Source organism: Miniopterus schreibersii (genome assembly GCF_964146895.1).
Source record: "Miniopterus schreibersii genome assembly, chromosome: 5".
In the NCBI taxonomy this organism is placed as follows: domain Eukaryota; kingdom Metazoa; phylum Chordata; class Mammalia; order Chiroptera; family Miniopteridae; genus Miniopterus; species Miniopterus schreibersii.
The window spans coordinates 24,916,931-24,942,864 of record NC_138106.1 but is presented as its reverse complement, the minus strand read 5'-3'; the positions used below and the strand labels follow the sequence as shown (position 1 = coordinate 24,942,864).

Here is a 25,934-nt window from a genome sequence, read left to right as displayed (position 1 = left end):
AATTCTCCTTTATTGTCCTTGATCAAGCTCCTCGCAGCAGCTTAAGGCTTTTCTCCTTGTCTGGGAGGGATACTTAGGGGTCTGGTGTGAGCAGCGGCGCCCGCGGCCCAGCGCACCTAAGGCGCTCGGCTCTCCTTAGTTCACTGAAGGGTCTCGGAAGAGTCAAGGTGAAGCGCAGGCAAGGGTGTCAGTTTTTGTTTTGCTATCTTGTTGACTGCTTCTTACAAGTCTTAAACAGTATCCAAAGTGAAAGCTAGTTGTGTCAGAGAAATCTCAGAGAATATGTTTATGACTCAAGGTATGTGTCAGAGCCCATCTTGGAGATGAGATTTATCTCTAAGTAAATTGAATAAATTAAATAGTTCTCTGAACATGTTTTAAAAATGCAGATAATTGGTCCTGCAGAGAATGAATGAACAATGGGCATCCGGTTGGCATAAGCGCCATGGGTTTTATGCTGTAACAGAGCTATAGATCTGTGTTTTAAATATACAGTTTTATAGTCCCAATAAGAAAAACAATGGGAGTCAAAGCTCAACAAGTGAGACAAGTGCAGCCCCAATGGGACGGGATACCTGTCATACGTTCTCACTTCTAGTGTTGCTTGGGAGTCTACATGTGAGTGGCTGGAGCTTGAAGCAGGCAATTGTTAATAAAATTCAAGAATGTGATAGGAATATCTAAGTTTCAAAATTTTAAAAAAAGGAATTCTTCCTGTAAAATATATTCCTTTGACCTCACTTTCCTCCCCAGGGACCAACTAATTCATGGAATCCTAGAGCTGAAATAATGTAATAGACCAGGCATCTAGACATAATACAAATTAATACTGGTCTTCATAAGAAGCCAGAGGATAAGTGAAGGTAACCCCATTTTGTAGATTAGGAAACTGAAACCAGTAAATTTACGATATTTTACCAAGTTCATAAGTTTCCTGAGGAATAAAAAGGGGATCTGAACTCTTGTCTAAAAGCTTAGAATCCCTTGCTTTACTCTGCCATGCTGCCCCTGGTGGGCAGGAATTTTCTCTACAGGACCATGTGTGTGCATGCGTGTGAGTGTGCATGTGTGTGTGTGTGCGTGTGAAAGAGAGAAAGCAGTTCATCCCAGTTTCAGATTGGCTCCCTTACTGACTAGGTATTTCTTAATGTTTAGATGACATCTAACTCCTTTTAACATATTGATTCTATTTGTGACAAACGATGCTACAATAATCTTTAAACATAAAGTACATTAACTGGGATTAATGCATTAACCTGCTATATAACGCATTACAAGACAAATTTTTTTAACTAAAAAAAGTTAAATAGGTAAAACATTCACAGAGTATGAAAACATTCAAAGTGAAACATTCAAAAGGTATGAAAAAGCATGTAGTGAAGACTCTCTTTCCCACACTCTCTTGTCTCCTAGTCAGCCAATTTCTCTTTGGTGGAATGAATTAGTTATCTTCCAGAGATATGTATGTATATGCAACATATGTATTTCCCCTTTTCTTACAGAATAACATAATATACATTCTATATATACTGATTTGCAATCTCATTTCTTCATTTAGCAACATATCTTAGAAACTATTTCCTGTCATTACAGAGGAAGCATCCTCATTTCTTTAAAATCAGCTTTACAGCATTTCACGGCATGGGTACTCGATAATTTACCTAGTTAGTCTCCCACCACTGGGAATTTAGATTATTGCAATCTTTTGCTATTACAAATAATGAGGCCATGAGTAATTTCAGAAATGCATCATTTCACAGGTGTGCAATTATCTCTGCAGGATAAATTCCTAGAAATTAAATTGCTAGGTCAAAAGACACAAGTACTGGTAATTTTGATAAATATTGCCAAACTGCCCTCCATAGAGGTTATACCATTATAAACCCTAGGGATATACTCAGAAAGAAATAGGAAAGACCTACATAAGTATAATTGAAATGCTGCTGAGGAATATACACACAAAAAAGACTAGAACAGCTCATCTCCTATGTAGCATTTTTCCTGAAATGAGGGCAGATAAACATGTTAAACAACACCATGGGTGTACAATCAGCACAATCCAGATGGTGGGAAACTCCACAGGATAACTGATTCAGTTTCAACAAATAAAATGTAGAGATAAAAGGCAATGAGAGTCAGGAAAGCAGGGAGTCAGATGGCTTAAAAGAGATGAGAGACATATCATCAAACTGAAGTGCCTGTCTTTTATTTGGATGCTGGTTAAAACAAACTGTAAAAATCATTTATGTTATTATAAGACAATTGGGGGAAAAGAGTAGAATAAGTGGAAATTGGTACCTTATTCTTAGATATAAATATTCGATATCATAAAGATACCAGTTCTTCCAATATTATTCTATACAGTTAATGCAATTTCAATAAAAATAGCAACTTTAAAAAAAATCATACATTATAATTTAAATTCATGTAGAAAAAATAAGAAGCAGGAATAGTGAGGAAAATTCTGGGGGGAAAAGGACAGTGATGAGCTACTAAAATGCATTAAAAAGCTATAATAATTAGAATAAGGTGGTGAAAAATATAATTTGGTATATGACAAAATCTGGCATGTAAAATCAATGGGGTAAGAGACAGTATTCAGTACCTATAAAGAGGATGATTACTTTGTTCTTTAAATCAAAATGAATTCCAGATGGGTCAAACTTTAAATGTGAAAATGAAACTTTAAAATTTGAGGTAGCCCGGCCGGGCATGGTTCAGTGGTTGAGCATCGACCTACGATCCAGGAGATTGAGGTTCGATTCCCGATCAGGGGTCAGGGCACATGCCAGGGTTGTGGGCTCGATGCCCAGTCGGGGGTGTGCAGGAGGCAGCCGATCAATGAGGACTCTCTCATCACTGATGTTTCTCTCTCTCTCTTCCTTCTCCCTTCCTCTTTCTGAAATAAAAAAAAGATATATTTAAAAAAATAAAATAGAATTCGAGGAAGAAATGATGGGAATTTAAAAACCTATATTCATAGGGTACGTGTGTGTGTGTGTTTCATTTATACAAAGAATTGTGTGTGTGTACATACATGCATATAATTTTTATGTATTATATACATATATACATATAATGTTGAAACAGAGAAGTCTTAAGTGTGATAAAAACATAGAAACCATTAAAGAAAAGATTAACAAATATACCAAAAAAAATATGCACAGCAACAATCTTATGAGTAAAGTCAAAAGATAAGTGAAAAACTTAAAAATGTTAAATTACAGACTAGAGGATAATTTTCCCTACTCTATATAGAACCTCTATAAATAAATAAAACCAACAAAAACAGTATAGAAAAATAGCAAAAGTTATGAATAGATAGTTCACAAAAAAAGATTTTAAATAGCTCTTGGTCAAACTTTTAAATAATTATTAATTACAGTAAAATACACCAAGGTAACATGAATCACGTATCAGATTGATAAAAGTAAATTAAGACCTACACTGTATTATTATTAGAGTATGACCCTAAGGCAATTTGATTTGTGGCATGTAATGGACAAGGGCAAAAAGCTGTGACCCCTTAGAAATTACAGAACACGCCTGCAATCTCTAGGATCGGTGCTATGCTGTCTCACTTACACAAAGGTCACAATATTAGATGACTTATCCGGAATGCCACTGAAAAACTAGAAGCAGCAAAATCTTTAAGGTTTTTAAATTAAAATCAAAAACCCATAAAGATACACATTTTGTATTGAAGACTGTATACTTAACTCAGAGGAGCATGCCATGGTCGCTACTTCGGACTGTTTATTTTATTCCAAGTACAATAATAGTATATATGCTTGTTGTTTCGTTTTCCCATTTTTAGCAATTAAAAGAAAAAAAAAACTGAGAAAGGAGTTCATGGAGACAGGCACACTGACTTTAGGAAGCCACAAAAAATGTTGGTCTTACAGCAGACGAAAACTATGCATATCTGATATAAGGCCTTAAGTGTAGCACCATCATCCACAGGCGCTTTCTGTGCGGATCAGTGTATCAGCACCCAGTGTTGGACATTGATAATGATGCCCTTGAACCCCCTCAAATATATTCACTTACTCTGGTAGACTCTGGAGGGATGTATGTAATATATGCCAGAAAAACGACCATAGGCCATCTGAAACAGAATCCTGGGATACCAGGATACATTTCAGTTGTCTAGAACACTCAAACCCAGAAAAACAAATTCCTCCGTGGACGCAGCTAGCTATCTTAATGTAGTTTTATTTTTTATTGAATTTATTGAGATGACATTGGTGAATAAAACCAGATGGGCTTCAGGTATACACTTCTATAATACATAATCTGTATATTGTAGGATGTGTTCACCACCCCAAGTCAAGTAGCCTACCAATCCTTTACCTTCTTCTACCTCCGCCCACCACCCCCTTCCCTCTGGTAATCACCACACTGTTGTCTGTGTCTATGAGTTTATTTTTATTTTTTCTGCTTAATTCCATCACCTTTTCCACCTAGGCCCCCAACAACCCTCCCCTCTGACAACTTCTGTTCTCTGTATCTACGAGTCTATTTTGCTTGTTATTTTATTTTGTACCCTAGGTTCCACATGAGTGAAATCACATGGTATCTGTCTTTCTCTGACTGGCTTATTTCACTTAGTATAATACTCCCCAGGTTCATCCACGCTGTCACAAATAAGATTAATGTAATCAAAAGACAAATAATAAATTGCCATTGGTGTGCTTTTGTTTTTAACACACAATTCAGATTTCCCAGCCTTCAATAAATCTGAATTGGGTAATATATAACTTATCTTATGATGACTTATTAAGAAATAGTGTTGTAGGTTTATGACCTTATCGCAAAACATGGCCACATGTCGTATTTCAACATTACTGGCCTTGGCATCGTTATGTTAACAGAGTGGAATTACGTTCATGTTTGAATCCGCACGGCTTAATAGTGGCAGCAGTCAGCACCATCTGCTGATGGCTCTCCTCAGTGACTGTGGCAGGAAGGCTCTCTGTGGTCAGTTTTCTTTTTGGTTGCAGTTCTCTTTGCTGTTCCTCGCTTTTTAGCCATGAAAATGGATGGCTTTTAAAAGTCATCAAGTGTTTTTTGCAGTCAAGCTGCTAGGCAACAAAAGGTGTCCTCAGGGGGGTGAGTTATTTTAAGACTGAGAATCCAGTATGATTAGATAGTGTGTGTGTGGCCTCTAAGCATCATTAATATCATTAATGTGAGGCAAAAGTCCTGGACTAAATGGCTTCTGGGAGAGCATAATTTATTTCAGAATGACATGACTTTAACATGTTTTTGTAACCTATTATTAAAAGGGGAGACAATAAAAGGATTTCTCTAAATCAGCACTTCGCAGTGTGTGGCCGGGGGGGACTTCTGCATCAGAATTTCCTAGGAGACGGTGAAAATGCAGGTTGGGGACCACATCACCAACCTCTTGAATCAGAAATTCTAGACATGGGCCCCAGTTGCCGGTCTTAAAAGATACTTCAGGTGATTGTTGGAAGCAGTCAGGTGCGAACACTAAGTTGGGAGGGTAATAATGAGGAGATGCCTGTCGGGAAAGCTGAGGTCAAAACAGGGGAATGGGGCGAATGGGGAAGTAGAACTAATTACAGACCAGGCACTTTACAAGTCAGCTCATTTATTCCTTTACAATCGAGTGGCTGTGATGTTGACATTTATTTCTAGGATTACTGTTTAATACCTACTTCCTCCCTAGACTGCAGGCCCCACCAGGGCAGGAACCACATCTATCCCACTCAGAGCTCTGGGCCTAGCCTGTGGCTTGGCCTGAGATGTTCCTCAATATTTGCTGAGTGAATGATTTAGGTATGTCATCTGCACATAAGGACAGGCAAACAGACTCATAGAGGGTAGATAGCCTAAGACCACACAGTTTATAGTGAGCAGAGTCAGTCGGGGCTGGATCCAAAGCCCAGGCCACTATGTCCAATACCCTTTGTTTATCATGGGCCATTTAATTTGTTTGCAGAGGAGACTTATCTCCATATTGCCTGTTAAACGCTCAAATCCCCCTGTAACTGAGTTTATTTATAAAATGAAATAATATGGTATATTAGAATGTGATAAATATCCTGTAAAAAAACAAACAGCAACTCAGGGGAAGGGGATAAGAGAACAAGGGGATGAGAGGAGTATTGCAATTTGAAATAAAAAGATTAGGAAGGCTTCCCTACATAGGCGATTTTCAACAAAGGCTTCAAGGAAGAAGAAACACACTGATAACTGGGGTCAGAGGCCAGAGATTAGCAAGAGCAAATGACCGAGGAAGCAGTGTATCTGTTTAGTCCAACATCCAGCAAGAATCCAACACAGGTAATAGAGAGGGTGAGGAGAGTGGTGGGTGAAGCTTCATCAGAGCGAGTTGAGGAAGGACAGGAAGAGAGGAGTTAGAAACTGAGCAAAGACCGTTCTTGAAGAACAGAGAAATCAGGAGTAGCCAAGAGAAGGGAGTAGCCAAGAGAGGGTTGTCTTTGTGCTTGCTTCACGTAAAAGAAAAAACTGGATGCTTGTTTCCTAGGAGTGATGCTCCAGGAGAGGGGGCGGTGGTGATGATTCAGGAGAGAGGGCCTTGAGGAGCGGTGGTGTGAGGAGAGGATGACAACCTGAGCACAAGCAGGGACCAGCCTTGGATAGAAGCAGACAATTCATCTCTAGAAAAAGGAGACAAGGCAAAGTGTATGGGTACAGACAGATGCTTTTAGGTGGGGTTCTATGGGAGTGGAGGCTGTGGAAATTTTTTCATGGATTCCCTTTTCTCTAGGAAATGGGACACAAGGTCATGAGCTGGGAACAAGGTGGGAGCAGGTGCTGGAGAACCTGCCTCAGGAATATTTTTCACTGCATCCTACTCCTATATATGCACTGCACTTGGTACTTCTGCTTAAACATATGGGAATATCTTATGCAAATATTCTTGCCAAAACAGTGTTACTCATCTTTGGTTAGAATTATCTTGGAAAGTAAATTGTACAAGTAATGAATTTTGAGATAGAAATTAATACAGATTGAAAGCCCTCTCCTCTGCTCCCATTTGTATTGCAAATTTATTCTCTTAAAATTATTTCATGTTCTGAATGTCACTGAGAAATTTTGTAGATCGCAGATGTGCACCCCAGGAGTGGGTTTCCAACCGTAATTTAATTGAAAGGGTCATAACTAAGTTTCACCATATGGGGCTGCCAGATGTAATCAATGCAATGTAAATTTGAAGAAGGCATTATTGAGTGTGTCGAGGCACATTTTATAAGCAATGAGAGCTATCATTTATACAACAGAAGTCATTCTAATGTTATGAAATTAGAACATCAGTAGAATACACAAGTGTTACAGGGTTAATACAGAACAAGTAATTTTGGTTGAATAAAATACTATTTAAAGACATACACAGTCAGACAATAAAGGCACTGCTTACCACTCCTCCACCCTACTACATCAATCAAATCTGTGTGGCTAACATGGCTTAAAGTTTTAATACTAATACAGTTGATGATATATTTGAAAACTGATACAATTGGGAATTTAATTTTATTACAGAGAATGTGGACAAATTCTTCAGCCATAAAGTAGAGCCCTATAAAGTTTTTAACCTGGGGCCCATGAACGGTTTAACACACCGAAATTGCCATCACTGAACTTTCGGCTTGTTATTTGGAATCTTCGTCTCAAAGCTGTTGAAACTCAGTGGCTAGTCTTGCAATGCATAAACTTTATAACAAAACCAGTGATCCCCCAAGTCTATTATTTGAATGTCTGAAGTCAGGCTCAGAACAAAAGATCACACCTGAATAAAAAACATATAAAAGGCACTGTTTTCTCCCTGTCTACGTCAGGTTGTAGAAGGCTCTTGTAAAGAAAAATTGTGCTTCAGGAGTAGCTGTTGTGCTGGTATCAAATCTTGCTCAAATACAGATGTGTGTGTATGTATATATATATATATATATATATATATATATATATATATATATTCCATATGCCACCAAACAATGACACTCCAAAGCTAAAGATCCAAGACTACCCACCCCACAGAGAATATCATCTTGAACTCAGCTACAGTTATTTGCAGTTGTGATGAATGAATCTTAAATGTTAATACCTTAAATCTCTATGATGTTGAATTGATGCCCCTCACAGGCTAATCTGAACACATGTGTGAAACTGATGAAGGCAAACAGATATTTTGAACTTGGTGATCTTTGGCCAGATTGGATAAATCCAGGAGAGCTGTTCCACTTAAATAATCCAGAGGGTTTCAGCAGGTTAAGAGTTGTAGTCAACAACACACACACACACACACACACACACACACACACACACACACACACACACACACACACACGGCCAGGCTACCAGAACAAAGGAATCTCCTGGCGACAGCTCACAAATTTAAGCTGAGGCAGGAGGTTCACCCCAGGGACAGTGTGAGAGTACTGGAGGCCACATGTATTCTCTGCTCAGTTGCCTTCTGCTCTTCTGGCGCCAGAGCAGCATGTGATGCGCGGAATCTTCTCTTGACATTAGTTATACAGCCAGCAGTTGGCCCTTCTACCAGAATCACTATAATTTTGGTAAGATCCAACTGATGGCACCACACTGAGGAACTGATGAAGCCAGCCCGCTGAACCACAGAGCTATACAGACAGCAAGACTAATTTAAGCTTACTAGTGAAGCGGAATTTAAGTAGATTCCAAAACAATCACCAAAGCAAAGTTAACATGAAGCAATTAACATGCACTTTTAAACAGCAGCCTGTCAGTGGCCTTTCCCTGGGGATGGGCACTAAATGTTTACATAGTAGTAGTAAAAGGGACCTCAAGGATGCTGAGCTTTAAGGCCAATTCTGTCGCAGTCTTGCTACCATTTTTAGAGGCCCAGTTACCACCACTGCTACTTGGAATGAAATTCCTAACCTTTGTCACTTCGATACTTCTGTTTCTCTTTCAAAACTCACCTTATTTAAAGACAGCCCCCACGAGTCATTTCCATTTTTGTATGAATGTTGCTCAGTACAGTGTCTTGCCTGGAAGATTCTAAACAAATGTTTGCCACATAAAAGAAGAAAACAGAGAGAAATAGCTACATTTATAGAATAAAAATGAAAACTGGATTAAGAATGAGAAGAACTGAACTTGAGCTCAAACTCCATTCCTCACTAAATGGCAAATCTCTCACTCTTGCTGGATTCTGTTTCCAAGACTATAAAATGGGAATAATAATGCCTTCTCCATCTTCCTTGTAAAGTAGTTATGAGAATGCAGGGGCCATAGTGAGGAAAGGGAATGGGCAAATCACTGGCTGGCATCTATTTCTTGTGTCAAGTGAGGATCATAAAAACTCCCCTATCTCTTCTTAGGCTCTTTTTATCAAGGGTCACTCAATTATCAGAAAGTGTTACGCCTTTTTATTTATTTTTAAAATATTTTAAAATTTAATTCTGAAAAAATTTTAAACTTACAGAGAGGTTGAAAAAAGTACAAAGAGGTGTTGTTATATAAACCCTTTACCTGGTTTCCCCAAATGTTAACATCTTAATTATAACTGATGCAGAATTATCAAAACTAAGAAATTAACATTGATATAATACTATTAACTGATCTACAGACCTTATTCAAATTTTTCCAGTTATTTCACTAATGTCCCTTTCTGGTCCTGGATTCTATCCAGGGTCCCACATTGCATTTAGTTGTCACGTCTCCTTAGTCTCCTGCAATGTTAAAACAAGTATCTTGTGGCCCTAGCCTGTTTGGTTCAGTGGTTAGAGTGTCAGCCCATGGACTGAAGGATCTCAGGTTCGATTCTCCGGTCAAGGGCAGAGGCATGTACCTCAGTTGAAGGCTCGATCCCTGGCCCTGGCTGGGGTAAGTGTGGGAGGCAACTAATTGATGAGTCTCTCTCACATCGATGTTTCCCTCCCTCTTCCTCTCCCTTCCACTCTTTCTGAAAAGCAATGGGAAAGATATCCTCAAGTGAGGATTAAAAAAATGATAATGAAACAAGTATCCTGTGGATGGATTCATTAAGACCATGCAAATATCCTATTTCTCACACTTTTGGCCAGGAATTTTAACATCCCATGATTATTTTCATCTGCAACGACTAGCTAAATGGTGATTTTTCTAATGGTTTATTCTGCTACATTCATCGGTTGGAATTCCACTGTAAAGAGCGATCCCTTCCCTCTCTTTTATTTACATGTTAAAATCACTTGTTTGTACAAGCATGAACTCATAGGTATTTCTTTTATTCTATGAGTTATAGTCCATTGCTCTCATTAGTTCTCAAATTGTCCTAGATTTTCTATGACCTTTTCAGATGGTTCAACTCCCATAGATCAATGCCTTGCTAAAAGTCAATTCACCCCCAAGAAATGCCTGTTTGGATACGTGGCATATGAGAAAACATTAAAATGCATAGCTGGAGAAGCAAAAAATGTCTGGGTTATCAAAGAAACAGGATACTGGCTCCAGACACCAGCAGCTCCAAATGAAGACAAAAGACCTTTAAGGAGATAGGAGCTCAGAGTACTGAATACTCCAGGCATTTATACTCTGGCTGGAGGTTTGGCCATCTGGCAATTGGCAAGAAGGGTGATTAGGGACATTTATATTCCTGGTTAATCTGAATATACAGAGGCCAGTGAGAAGTACAATTTCAAGTTCAATAACTATATTTCATGGGGGGGGGGGAATATATCATTAGTGTTTAGGCTACTTTAATGACTACTTTAATGAGAAAACTTTTGAAAACACATAAAATCAATCTTGAGTATGATCTGTATAACATAAATCCCTGTGCAACAGACAGATGATCATGTTTGTTCATAAAATCACTTATGAATTCATCACACAGACTCATATTTTGAAGGTTTGCTATTCCCCAGCACTGTGCAAATACCATCGATATGAGCAACAATTAAACAATGTCTCTAGTGATCTTGCAGTGTGGTAGAAACAGTTCTTTCACAAAGCCAGAGTGTTGCAGGTGGTCTCAGAAAAAGCTCTGGGCTTCACCAGTAAAATGGCAAGGTGCTCTTTGATCTTTCCAGCACTGAAGTAATTTGATGCTGTGACTCACTAACTTGATTATTTAAAAATTGCTTTTTACTCTTTTTCTATTTTTAATACTCACCCAAGGATATTTTTCCCATTGCTTTTCAGAGAGAGAAAGGGAGAGGGAGAGGGAGGGAGAGAGAGGAAGAGAAAGGGGGGGAGGTGAGAGAGACACATCAATTGGACCTGGGACCCTTCAGTCCCAGGGCCAACACTCTAACCACTGAGCCAAACTGGCTAGGGCAAAAATTGCTGTTTAATGTGTCTTTCTCTCAAAAAATCCTAAACACAGTAATAGATGCATTTTTCTCTTTGACAAATCCTTTGTAGCTGCTTAAACACTGAATCTCCCAGAACGGATTCCCGATGGGGGGAAAACCTCATTTACATATGGTCACCAACTATTTTTCACACAGTGGCTTAGACGTGTGATGTAATGAAGAGTCAGCTGAGACTCTGAACACATTATGTTTTTTAACTTCTGTCTCCTCAGGAAAGCATAGCACTATTGAGTGTCCATTACATCTTATGGAGAACTTCCATCTTAGGTCACCGTATTAAGAGCTCCTGGTTTTGGTCCCACAAGCTCTCTTTGAAATGACCTATAGGAATACATTATTTTTAAAGTTGGAGGCAGACAGTTGGTTGCATATTGTAGTTACTTAAGTTTTTTCTTCTTCTTTTGATTAATGGAAATCCAATAGCTAATCTAAATAATTGTAGCGGTGGACTAGAAATTGCTTTCACTGCTGTGATGCCATATTAAGGACACGAGGAATATGCTTGTATCTTTATCTTCCAAAATAAGAAGATGCCTTATCTTAGGACTGATGGATAGAAATACTTATTTGGAAATTTAATTAAGAAAATAATTTTAGAAAATCAGCACATCTACTTGTTTTAATAGTTAACAATATAAGCTTTAGGTTTATTATCCTAAACCCAAACTATTTCATTAGTACTAGAATCTCACTAGAAAAATGAAAAACAAGATATTTTTTAAAAAGGCTCTTTATGTCATAATATCATATTCACATTTTATATTTACTGCAACTTCAACTATGAATAGTGATATTGGTTTACATTGTACAAGGTTCCAGTATTAACCAAAGGCTACTTTTAGTTACCTTTTTCCTAACCCTTAACCTAAATAACAGATTTTTATACAAAGCATAGCTATACCACAATGGGCTTGTTTGAAGGAGTCTAAGACTATCATGTTGTTGTTTTTTAAAACAACTGATTTTCACTTATAAGTTGATTTTAAAATATTGAATCTATGAAGTAAATTCTTAATTAGGAATTGCTTCCAAACTAGCATCCTGAAATATATCATGATTAAAATGTATCCCTTACAGATAAACTTATATAGATGTGGAGTAATACGTGTAATGCTTATAGTGAGAGACAGGACCTACTGACCTGTTAGGAGAGTTGAAAGACTATAGTAAAAGTAAGGAAGGAACTGGGTTTTGTTAAATGAGTATGTTTTGGAAATATCAGTGCAGACAACAGAATGGCTCACTGAGCTGCCTGGGGCTGCAGGGAAGAGTCATCAAAGATGTTTGTGAGCAGCAGGGAAGGAAGAAAAGAATTCAGTATGACCAACTAGGTGGTCAGTGCTGATGGTAACTGAGGAAGCAAGCAGCTACTGGAGCTGCAGAGGAGAGGGGCAAGGCCAGTTCAGCTCTGGACTCCATGGTAGGCCTGCAGATTAGCACTGAAAGACAGAAATCCTGAAGTGAAAGAAAACCAAGGAATTTAGGTGATCAAATCTTGGAGCCCTGTAGAGCAGCAGCTTGAAAATGAGTTTGGTATAACTAAACAAATAATGAGGGTGTGTCCAATTAACATCCTTGTCTTGAATACAATTCTACCAGAAGTAGTTTTACTTCTAATCCATTTCTCTGGTGAGTGACATTCCCAGTGTGTCCCAAGTTTGTGTAAATTCAGATTTGCACCATGGATTTCCTTAAGGCCAGGTCATAAACCTTAATGTTATTGTATGCTGACATTTAAAATATTCTAACTTGAACAGCCTCCATGCCGTATAGAAGGCAGAGCTTCACGCTGCAAACCGCGAGCTATGAAAGCATATGTCCCATAGAAGCAGGGCACTCAGAATTGCTTAAATATTTCAATTGCATAAACGATCCAAATGCTTGCAAACATTTTACAATTATAGACCAGTAGAGGGCTTTAAGAGGCACTTTCATCTATTCCAACTGCTGAATTTGCATCTCCGTAGCCCAAGGTCTGGCTGTAATGTGTGGTTCTGTGGGTTGACAGATTCTCATTTCTCCTGTTTCTGGGATTTGTGGACATCCTGTGGTGATTCTAACCCCCATCCCTTTCTCCCTTCTGGATTTCATGCCTAATTAACTGACATAAAAATGATTGCAGAGCTCACAAATTCTTAAACTGAGATAAAACAAAGGTAAATGTGGCATAACTGAGTCTCTTCCAACCAGTCATTAGGAGTATAAATATTTCCCTTGGAAAAGGAGCATGAAGTAAGGTTAATACACGATTTGGGAGAGTAAGAAATCTATTCTCCCTCCCTCCCTCCCTCCCTCCCTCCCTCCCTCCCTCCCTCCCTCCCTCCCTCCCTCCCTCCCTCCCTCCCTCCTTTTTTTTTTTTTTTTTAAATTATGGGCTAGCAACTGTATTTAGAATGAAATCCAAAGTAATATACCTAGAGGCACATTCTACAAGCACATTATGACATTCCTCACCAACAGACAAACAGTAGCATCACTGAATAATCATTGCACAGTTTCATATACTGGATATGCTTTTGCCTGACAACACTGACAACCCCTGATATACAGCCAACAACATTTATTGGCTATTATCCCAGCGACAGTGGTTCCAGGCAAGATTCAGAAAACATGTTTCTTCACCTTTGCCTCAGCACACTTGAGGAATATATTTAAAAAGAGCCACTCTTTTTTTTATCTCTCTTAAAGAGATCCCCATTGCTGAATCCCCTGAATCCCAGCAGGATTCATTTATTCCAAAAGGAGATAAGAGAAAAGTACTCAACATGCCAAAGTCTTGTGAAGAAAATGAAGGAAAACCACAGACCATGCCAAAGGCTGAGGAAGACGGCCCACAGAAGAGGGACCACAGGAGGCAGAATGATGCCCTCAGCCTTCCGAAGACAGTGAGCCGGAGGCAGAAGGAAACCTGCCCAGGGATTTCGAGGCCACTCCCGTTAGGCACACGGACCCTGAAGAAATGCTAAGAGCAGAGGAGGTGGAAAGGCTTAGGGAAGAAGCAGGCAGAGGGAGACACACGTTTGTGAGGATGCACTGGACGCAGGGACATTCACGCAGCTGTCCTTATGTGTGCTTTAGGCCTGGCTTTTTTTTTTTTTAGGTAGTTTTCTTGCTACCAGCATCTTACTGAATTTTTGTATTTTGCCCCATTCTCCAGGTCTACTTTTCAATTGAGAAGTTTCACCCATATGCATGAAAATATATTCACTCCATACTGTAAAGTAAAATGTAAGTTACAAAGCAGCATATTTAGTATCAGCTCACATACGGAGCATAAAATCCCAAATTTTGTGTGTATGTGCGTGTGTGTACATACATACATACATCGAAACCTCAGCTGTGCTTATTTCTGTGTGGCGTGAGTTTTCTTTTGCTCATATGTATTTTTTAATGAGCACGTGTCACAGACAGAATTAAATATTTTTAATAAGTGAGAGTAAAAAAATTTGTGACCAGCTTATAAGGGCAATGGGGCACCTAAACTCTTGATGAGATACCTTTTAAAATGTAAACCTCAAATCACCTCTGGATCTCTTAGCCAGGGGGATAAAACTGGCAATTATTATAGATAAAAAAAATAAATAAAAATAGCTGCTCTGTAATAGGCAGTGGAAGTGAGGAAAAGTTGAGTGAGGTAGTCTGCAAAAAGCTGCAGAGGCTATTTTAATGCAGCCACCTCGCTGCACATGATCCTATGCCCCCTTCTCAATCTTCATGGGGGCCCAGGGCTTTTGAAAATCACTGATGTAAAAAAACCAAAAACATTTTGCAAAAGGCATTAGGGTTTCCGGCATTTATTGAGTACCTGTTATGTACTAAGCACTTTCTATGTTTGTTTGTTTTATTAAACCCCTCCCAGTATCATAAGGGAACTTCACAAAAGAGAAAACAGAAGTTCATTCACTCAACAAATATTTTTTAAGCATCTACTATTTTCCAGGCACTTTTCTAAGACCTTGGTGATACAGCTGTGAACAAAACAAGGTATCCGCTTCCAAAGCTTACAGTCTATGGGCTCAGAAAACACTCCCCCCAAATGAAGCTGATATTTGAGACTAGCCTGTGTTCCACGTTCTGTATGCCCCACTTCCAGAGGCCCCTCCTCATCACAACCTTTCCTGAACCATTGTTTTCTTCAAGCCCCAGTATCCCAGACAGACTGCTGTTCGCTTTGAGCAGATACCATGCAGGAGGTACTGGGCCCTGCACACAGTGATGAGCACGGAGACAGGGGCCCTGCCTTATGGAGCTAATCAACCCAACAAACACATGAGTATCTAATTGCAAACCGTGTTAACACAATGAAGAATACATAATAACGCGCTACGTAGAAGAATCCTGCGGGTCTACTTCAGACTGGGGTGGGCATCAGGGACGGCTTCTTCGAGCAAGTGTCATTTATGCTGAGAGCTGAAGGATAAATGAGTAGGAGAGACGCGGTATTCCGGACACAGGGAAAAGTGAAGGCCGGAGGGCAGGAAAGAGATCTTAGAATGTGAGGTACGAAAAGAAATCGACAGAGGCGGCTGGGTAAGTACACAGCGGGCAGATCATATAACGGCTTTGGAGGCAGCAAGGATGCTGCTGTTTCTCCTAAATGCAAAACACTTAACAAGCTATTTACAGAATGGGTTATAGGGAATCTAGAGTAGAAGCCTAAGAACAAACTGGGTGGTTACTGCAACAGTCGAGGTGAAAGGAGACTGGCTGGGTTAAGGTGGCTGCAGTGGAGACAGAGCAGGAGTAGACAGATTGCGGATATCCTTATTTGAGATAGACTGAACAGGACATAGGTAATGGAAAGGAAGGGTGAGATGACACCCAGATTTCTCCTGGACCATCTGGGTGGGTGGGGATGCCCTTCACTGAGATGGATTAGAATGGACCAAGAACAGAGAAGGTGAGAGACCGGGATCGGTTTTGTTTTGGAGTGGTAAATCCGAGATGCTTATGAGACATCTCCTTGGGAAGTTAAGGAAGTCGTTTGATAAACAAGGCTAGAGTTCAGAGTATAGGTCTGGGATAGAGACACATTTGCGAGTGCTCAGCACATTTAAGACGATCCTATCAGGATGATGAGATTTCCTGGGGAGTGTGGAGAAGAGAAGGCCTATGGCCAAGCTCTGGGAAATTCCAATACTTGCAAGAGAGAAAATAATCATTCATGTGAGCACAGGGCCTGGCAGAAAGCAGGCACACAATGCATGTTTATTACCAACCTAGAAACCAAACTGTATTTTAGCTGCTGTCAAAACACACTTTCCTAGTTTGAAGCAATACACTCTAGGTTGGAATAGCTAATGTATGAGGTTGAACAATGTGAATTGTCTTTATGTGAATTGTCTTTATTAATTTATTTTTATAGGTAAAAAATAGCCAAATTTTGGCAATTCCATAAAGTTCAACCTTATAAACACAATTTGAAATGAAATCCATTTATATCATAACATAGTAAACAGTTTTAAAATGTTGCCCTGTCATACCCGAGGAATAATCTTTTGCTAACATTAGAAGCTTCTTTTGCAAAAGATATTAAAACAAATTGTGCTGCATACCACTTACCAATTAGTCTTACCCTGGCAATTAAGCTGACAGCCTGGAAATGTCATTGACAATTTATCACCATGTTCTGACTATTGATGGCCCCAATATTATTCCCCAGTTAATCTACACGTATTCAGCAGGGTAAGCATATGGTTTCACACATCTCAATTTTCCAGTCTGGCTTTAAAAAAAAATTCTGATTTCCTACTCCTCTCTACAGGGAGAAAACACTTAAAGGAAATTAATAGACATGGTTAAACACTCCATAATTTAATCTTAGCTTGTAGAGACTAGCTTTGAAAAACTATTCTGATACAGTGTGAGTTACTTTGTATAATCACAGGTCTAGTTCATTTTATCAAACATACATATTCCAAAGAGTTGTTAATAATTCAACAGCATACTTTAAATTTACCAAGAGCTCGTGATTCAAAGCTGAGATTACAAACTCAGATATCAGATATGTAAATTAGGCCAATGTAATAGAGAGGAGTGGAAACTGAAGAGGGTATTCCACACCTAAAGAAAAACATAAACTCTGTAGAACAATTCAGCTGGGATGATACAAGATGGGAAAATTTCAGCTTCCAAGCTGACAGTCTGAGACCTCTGATTTAAAGTAAACTTACAGTGGACTTTCTTGTATTATCACTAGACAGACTCTACTTTGTCTAAAGTTAGAAGACTTTACATACAATAATTTTACTATATTTTAAAAGGGTTATGCCTATAATTGTAAATATGCTAATTTTTTAAGAATAGAAGACTTATAGTTGTAGAATGCAAGATGAAATACACAAAACACTGTGTAGTAACTATGGTCTATTCTATAGAAATACACAAAGGACTTTGATCACTTCTAAAGTAATGAATGAACCATGTTTAGGCTAGAAACAAACCTGGCTCTAAGTGGTGATACCTGGGGCAACCCACATAACTTTCTATGACTCATTTTCCTCATCTACAAAATAGGGATCAAAGTAGTACTTATCTCACAGACATATTATAAAAATTAGGTGGGATAACATGTGTGTTCTTATCTCCCCTTGATGATCTGTGCTGCTGGAATACTTCTTGCAGAGCTTCCTAAATTCAACCTGGAAAAGAGAAAGCCTACAACATAATGTACAACTAGTCATTTCACATGTGTGTCTCTAAACACATCACCATTAGCAACCATTACTTTAGATGTTTGGATAAACAACCATGTGAGAGCAAAACATCGATTGGCATCCCACCGAGGATCAAGCCCGAAACCCGGGCAATGTGCCCTGCCCTGGAATCAAACCGGCAACCTTTGGGTGCACGAGATGATGCCCAACCTACTGAGAGCCAAACCGGCCAGGGTGTCTGTCTTAGATTTACTTAATGTTCTTTGTGTTCAAGACCTCATAATACATATAGTTTCTTCAAGGTTTTTTGATTTAGCAAAAACAATAATTATACCATTGTTACATAGCTGTGAGAATACTGGTATTGTACAAGTTTCATCCAGTATTACATGTCAAATGAAATGATATAAAATACAATTTAACCTGCTTTGAATGTAGAGCAAGTGATTTAATATCTGTAAGCAATTTAGGATATTTTGTAGAGGCTTCTTAACTGGAAGGGTGAATGTATTTAAAAAACATTAATTGCTTCAATGATTTTAAATTGCTCTGTGAAGTACACAACAATTAAATGCTCCAATGACTGATTTAATTCAAGTGAATGGCCAAAATTATACATCATAATACAGCATCTATAGCGTACTACTAACAGTGGAAAAACAATAAAATTAACTCTTCGAGTTACATAGGGTTAAAAGACCTCATGTACAACTAGTTTTTCAAAACAAAATTTAAGTTATATATAAAAAAAAATGACAGAAGCAACCCAATGTGAGGCAAAATATCAAAAGTATGCCAGTGAGCTCTTCTGAATCCACTCAAAAGAAGCCAAACTGCTGGGGAAGTGGGGAGGGGAAATGGACTATAAAGTTGATAGGTAATCATTGAATTGCGCTATGGAGATCACTTTGTGACACCTGAGTTACTGCTACTAAGAATTCTGGTCTGAGCTATATCTGGGAAAAACAATACACTTAGGAAAATGAGGTTATTAAATCTAAGTAAATTCCATCTGCCTTCCTTCCTATACTAAATTACGAGCTGTAAAGAGCTCAGAAGATTCCTTTCCTAGGATGAACCAGAAGGGGGCCTCGAAGCAGTGGCTGGAATCTGAGGTACCAGGCTCACACTTCAGCAGCTACGCTGCACAGAAGGCCAGCAGTGAGCATGTTAGTCCCAAATCTCAGAACTCATCCCTTCCTGTGCTGGCTCAAAGATGACAAATACCTGTATAATTTGGGTATAATAAGCCTGAATAAGGCCTCCCATTTCATTAAAAATAGAACTTTCAAGACCAGTTGAATTTTAGTTAAGATAAAGCTTCATATTCCATTTATTTCTTTTTCTCTAATTCTCTATTTCTGTGTCAAGAAAAAAAAAAGTCCTAAGAAGTGTGTGTATGTATGTGTGGGGAGTGTCACTTAAAAGTACATCTTTAAGTCAGCACAGTTCTAGAGTCAAGGAGAAACCACATAAATTCCAAACAACATCCAATTAATAAATTTATATCTAAAGTACACACACATATACAAGGCTGCAGCTAATAGCAACGTTTGTTCTGTTCATTCAGAAACCCAACGAAAGACAGCAATATTTATATTTCGTTCTATATAATCAACTGTTGTGGGAGGACTGAATTTAGTGCTAAAACAGATGTCTAAGAAAAATTCACTTTTCTAGTAGTACTTGACTGTGAAAAATGTAAAGTGATACTTTATTATAGGTCGTCAAATATTTAAACAAACTGTTACCAAGTACAGACTATACATAAGGCTCTCAAAGTAAATACAAAGGTAAATGAAACTGTCTTAGTTCTGAAGATACTACTAAGCACCTGGTAAAGACAGTTACTAACTCGGTTACATGGGCACCATGACAAGCACCGACAGTAATGCAGAAGGAACCCGGTGAGGGATGATTAATCGATCATTAGTTCTAAGCCAGTCTGTATCTATCAGCACGCTAGCAAACGTTAAAACACAAAAGAGAGTTAAATATCTGCACTTATTAAATTTACTACAAAAGATCTATTAACAATTAACCAGACTTCTCCAGGTCTTACAATAATGAAAAGAAAAAAACACATTTGAGTACTTAATTCTAACACTAATCAGATTAATTTGTTTCTGCAAGGTCAAATGCAAAAAACAATAAATAGCCAACTCCACATGCGTGTCAACGCAATCAGTCTGACTTCTTTTCTTCTTGCTCTTTTTTTTAAGAAGGAATGATTAGAAAAGTGGATATGAGGAAATTCCGTTTTCACAGAATGAAATATGCTCTTTATAGAAAAGATTCAACGAAGGTATTTACGTGAGGAAAATGGTTCTGAGCCACACACAGGCTTCCCTGGTTGTAAAGAGACCGCAGGTGCCGAGGGTGGGAGCGCCTCTTCCTCTTGCCCAGATTCCCTACCCTTAGGACACATTTAGAAACACCGGCACTCAGCGTTGTAGGTAAGTCCTTTTGCGGCCCACACAGTCCAAATCAAATTGAGCTCAATTGACACTTTCACAAAGGCTAACCAGCAGGAAGACATTCTCAGGTTTAATTAATAGTTATTATTCTGTGAGGTCAACTGACTCTTGCCTATCAAAGTGCAAGACATCTTAGTGAGTACAATCCAATTAAAAAATGGGCAAAGGATGTGAATAGACACTTCTCCAAAGAGGACCTACAGATGGCCAAGAGACACATGAAAGGATGGTCAACATCACTAATCAGAGAGATGCAAATTAAAACCAGGATGAGATATCCCCTCACACCTGTTGGGATGGCCACCATCAATAAATCAACAAACAAGTGCTGGCCAGGGTGCAGAGAAAAGGGCACCCTTGTGCACTGTTGGTGGGAATGCGGATGGGTGCAGCCACTGTGGAAAACAGTGTGGGATTTCCTCAAATAATTAAAAATGGAACTGCCTCATGACCCAGCGATTCCACTTCTGGGAATATATCTGAAGAAACCCGACACAGATTTTAAAGAATATATGCACCCCTGTGTTCACGCAGTGTTATTTACAATAGCCAAGTACTGGAAGCAGCCCAAGTGCCCATCAGTAGATGAGTGGATATAAAAGCTGTGGCACATTTACACACTGGGATACTACTCAGCTGTAAAAAAAGAAGGAAATTTTACCTTTTGCAACAGCATGGATGGACCTGGAGAGTATTATGCTAAGTGAAATAAGCCAGTCAGAGGAAGACAGATAGCATATGATTTCACTTATATGTGGAATATAATCAACAAAATAAACAAACAAAATAGAAACAGACTCACACAGAGAACAGACTGACAGCTGTTAAGAGGGGAGGGGGGTTGGGGGCTGGGTGAAAAAGGTGAGAGGATTAAGCAAAAACAAAACAAAACAAAAAACTCATAGACAACAGTGTGGTGATTACCAGAGGGAAGGGGTTGGGGGAGGTAGAGGAGGGTGAAGGGGGAATATGGTGATGGAGAGGACCTGACTTGGGGTGGTGAACACACAGTACAATATCCAGATGATGTGTTATAGAATTGTACACCAGAAACGTATATAATTTTATTAACCAATGTCACCCCAATATATTCAACAGAAATTTTTTTTTAAAGTATTGGTCAATGGTTCTGATTCAGTAAGTGGCAAATCCTTACCTTTGTATAATAATTAATACCGATCCTCAAAGCAACACTTAACCTTAGGGGTTTGGTTTAAAAGGGGACAGGTGTGTGTGTTACTTTTGCTATCTTTAGTGTCTGGGTCAAGTACCTCTGTTATTAAGGGGCAAAACAGGTCATTTTAGGTTTTTACTTCTTTTTAATATTATATCCAAATAATAGTAAGTTTCAGTTAGAAATGATTGTATGAATGCATGATCTTTTCTGCTTTCTTTCAATAACCAATGATTATTCAAAATCTAATGAATTAATGTCAGTCTGGCTCCAGTTAAAATGACAATGTAGGAAAGTACGGTATCCCACTATGGATATAGGCCTCTAAAAATTAATGATTTGGGGGAGCTCATGAAATCACTTACAGGCATTTAACAAATTAAAAAAGATCAAACCTCTTTGCTCTTACTAAGGGTATGTTTTTCAAACAGTTTTCTTCACATCTATTTCCACTTGTAAAGCCCCCAACCCTACCCCACTGCACCAAAACCATTTGCTCTTGAACATTTAAGTCATCAGTGAATCCTCCTGTTAGAAAGAGAAATTCATGCTACTCAATAGGCTTAGAGTCAGAATTTCAAATTTAAAAAAAAAGTCCAAAATGTATTTTGTAATTAACCAAGTCTTTGGCTAAAGAACATTAATCTCAGAGCATCTTCCATTCAAGAGAGAGATTCAGCACCCTGTTGGTTTTCATGTTGTATATTCACTGATAGCCATACACAAATGATAAAAATCAAGAGCAGAATAATTGGCTTTTAACCTAGGTAGTACTTTACATAAAACTCTGAACTGTCATGTACTAAACCTTCTCAACACCAGTAACATACAATCAATGTCTTCAGATTATCTGAGATTTAATGTGAATGTCAATTTAAAATGTGTCAAGAATTCAAGGTAACAAATACCCAAGTACCATATATTGCTAATGATTTCCTCCCTTATAAAAACATCATCTTGGGAGCACCTTTCTATTTAGTAGATGGGGTGCTGCCTGATTCATGAATTGTTGAATAAAGCCAATTAGATCTCTAAAAATAAATAAATAAATAAATAAATAAAATAGAAATATGCTCTCCTTACTTCCAAATGATATAGGAACCCAATCTCTTTCACTGACATAACAAGAAAATTCACCTTGGAAACAGGTGAAAAATCCACTGCTTTAATATCACAAACTCATTCATTCCGAAAGAAATTCAATCCTTTATTATACCTTAGAGTAGAAGACCTATGAACAGTTGGGATTCAAAGTACATCTAAATTTTAACAGTTTGATATTTATTTTATTTCCCATTTACTTGATTATTAGCTCATCTCCAACCAAGCTCTTCCAAAAAGATCTTTTATAAAGGCTCTGAAAGAACTTCATTGCCAGTATTATTATTATTAGTATACAAGGAAAATAAACCATTGACAGCAAGTGTTCAGTTTCACAAAATGAATCACTAGCAGAGTCTGAGAAAGAATCTAAGACCGATTCAGGACAATCCACTTAATCACAAATAACAAGGGTAAACAATCTTTTCTAAGCCTCACTACACCCTAGCATCCATTTTCCCCCCTAAAATCATTTTCACAGGGTCATATCAGCTGTGTGGATTAATGGACTCTCCCATGATGTAGCAAAGATTAAATCAGATCCTTACCATGGCTGCCAAGTTTAGTGGCTACTGTTGCGTTTTCTTCTAAGCTCTCGGCTGCTTCTAATACTTACCTGATCTGCCTGGGGACAATCTAAAGGCAGCTGCTTTTCTAAGACCTGTCAACCTATATATTTCCCTGGTGTATGAGAGTGTGGGAGGGAAGGAGTTACTGGAGGGAGGGAGTAAATACATTGATAAGTCACTTAGGTTTATCAGTGGTAGCACACTGGTGGGAATGAACTTTAAGCTATGAATAGAATTTCTTCCAGCCATTTCTTTTCAAAAAGGAATTTTGTGTGCCTTTACAGAAATAAAACCCAAAAGTCCTAAATAAATCAAGAAAGCATGAAAACAAGAAAATAGAAGGTAATTACTCCATTTTATTGACCTGAGTTCAAAAACATCCAGATTAAAATATTCAGGCAGACTCTGAAATATACAACTGTCACAATGAAAGAATTTCAGAGCAAAATGTGCTGCAGTATGCTACTATGAATAAAAGCTATGTAATCTGGGGAACCTGTAACAAAAAGAAAACAAACTAGGCAAATAGATTTTTACATACTTTTCTAAAAAAGAAAGGCTGTAATATTGTCATAGGTACACAAAGGTATGCAGTCTCTCATCTTTACCTAATATTAAAATATATTTTCATCCATAGTTATTTAATTACATTATATCACACATGGTTTAATACTAAGAATAAACTTATTTTATGATACTATTACAAGTATTTTAATTCTGAATACATCATAACACATTCGAGGGGTAATCAATTAGCATATACTGTTTAAGCAGAAAAGATCCTCTTACAGCTTTCCTTGTACTTTTTTATATACTTTTGTTTTTTAAAATGTACTAATATTACCGGATATGAACAAATGAGAGAATTAGGAGCAGCAATGAAGTGCACCATATGTTCGCACTGTGGCTGAGTCCCGGTCTTTGTTCCAATAGTCTAGAGCCACTGGAAGGAAAGCTAAGTATCCATCTACTGAAACATATTTTTACATTATTGCTGGCAAAAGTTCTTCTAATGGGTTTAGTTATCTTGATTATTCCTGCCTGCATTTGCTTCTTTAATACAGACCTCTTTCAATTCTAGGGACCTGCAGTACAACCACCCTGGAAAACAGGTCGGTAGCAGGATAATCTGATAAAACAATGTAACGGGTAGATAGCGGAGGATGCAAAGTTATTTTCCTAGTGACAGAGTTCTGAAGTAATTCTGTATCAGTGACATTTTGTTTTTTACCATCTACGCACCTACCCAGATAACATTCACCTTGTTCTCAATTAACAGGTTTTCCCTCAATTTTACAATCTCCCTGAACAGTTTTCATGGCACAACTCAAACCAAACAACACTAACCACGCCCTTTCCATCCAGAGTCAGGCCACCTTTCGCTCCCCCGCGTCCCCGCCGGCCAAAGTCCAAACATGTACATTTCACCTAAAAAGGTTCGCACAGCCCTCTGAGCCGAGGCAGAGACTCTTTTTCGGCCGTGCCGTGATGGAATTCCTGCTGGGAGACGCTTTCTCCCGGGCAATGTGCAGGCGCCAGAGAAACGCTCAGCTTACCTCCCACACACCTGCAAGCCCTGGCGGGATGCGGGCGCTGAGGCTCAGGACCGCGCTCCGCTCCGCTCCGGATCCTGCTCTCCTCTCTCCCGGGAAACTAAGTCCGGGCTGCGCCGGCGGCTGCTAGGGGGACACAAGCTCCGCCTTCCCCTCCTCCAGTTGGCGAATTCGGCAGCTGTTGCTCCTCCCCCCGCTGTTTCTGCTGCCGCCCCGGCTGGAGGCGGCGGGAAGCCGTCCTGGACCTTCCCGACCCCTGCGCTTCTGCAGCTGTTCCGCCGCCTCCCTTTCCCTGGGGACCCCTCTCCTCTCGCTCCGTAGCCTCACACCTGGAGCTGCCCCCCGCCCCGCCCGGGCACCGCCAGGAGTCCAGGCTCAACCTATCCCTCCCCGACTCGCAGGTCTGGCCGCCCGATGTGTCTGGGGCTCGGCCGCTCCCGTGGAAGGTGCTCCTCCGGCCACGGACCCTCCCCACACTGCCCCCTCCCTCCACCGCGGCGCTCCCCCAACGCATCCATTCCACCCCTGTCCACAGCTCAGTAGCTCTATGTTCCCCACTTTGAACTCTCCCCCTGAGCTACTTCCCTTCTTTCCTCAGCTCCACTAGCCCGCCCCCACAATGGGTGAGTAGTCGCAGGGCCGATCCTGCACCCTGATTGGCGCAGGTGAGAGCTGAACCCTCCTTTCCTCTTCTTTCCGTGCACCCTCTCTCTTCATTTCACCTCCTCCCGCAAAGGCAGGGAACTCTCCTACTATTGGCTAGAAGTGTCCCCACCCATCGCCTTACGCTCCACCGCACGGCCTTTCGGGAGTTGTAGTCCTGCTTGTGCACGAATTGCCGGCGAAGCCGGCGAGTGGAACTACGAGTCCCCATAGGCCCCTGCGCGACTCCGGCTGGGCAGGATTCCGGACAACGCCTGGTTCCTCTCGGGTCCTTCCGGCGTCGCCGGAGTGAATTGATCCGGGAGTTGAAGAGGGCTCGAAGGTGGGAAGTGAAGTCAGTGCCTCAGTTGCCGGTAAGGTGTGGCTGTTCTGTCCCGGCTCCTGTAGCCCTGCGCGGAGCACTAGAGGTTTGGA

The 25,934-nt window shown here is 39.5% G+C and overlaps 2 protein-coding genes and 1 pseudogene across 5 annotated transcripts in view; 2 read left to right on the top strand and 1 right to left on the bottom strand.

Annotated features, from left to right (window-relative positions):
* SERPINI1 (serpin family I member 1) overlaps window positions 1–25,453 on the bottom strand; it is a 62,916-nt gene extending 37,463 nt beyond the window's left edge. The window contains exon 1 of one of the 3 annotated variants that reach the window (XM_081138153.1): window positions 24,861–25,453. The gene's annotated coding sequence lies outside the window, so the exon portion shown is untranslated. The remainder of the gene's footprint in view (window positions 1–24,860) is intronic. The other 2 variants (XM_081138154.1, XM_081138155.1) reach the window with 2 other exon arrangements.
* LOC308557942 (transcription elongation factor A protein-like 8 pseudogene) lies at window positions 14,093–14,427 on the top strand (annotated as a pseudogene). The gene has a single exon. The product of its transcript is annotated as a transcription elongation factor A protein-like 8 pseudogene (transcript).
* A 304-nt stretch (window positions 25,454–25,757) lies between the features above and the next one.
* PDCD10 (programmed cell death 10) overlaps window positions 25,758–25,934 on the top strand; it is a 42,157-nt gene continuing 41,980 nt past the window's right edge. The window contains exon 1 of the mRNA XM_081138156.1: window positions 25,758–25,873. The gene's annotated coding sequence lies outside the window, so the exon portion shown is untranslated. The remainder of the gene's footprint in view (window positions 25,874–25,934) is intronic.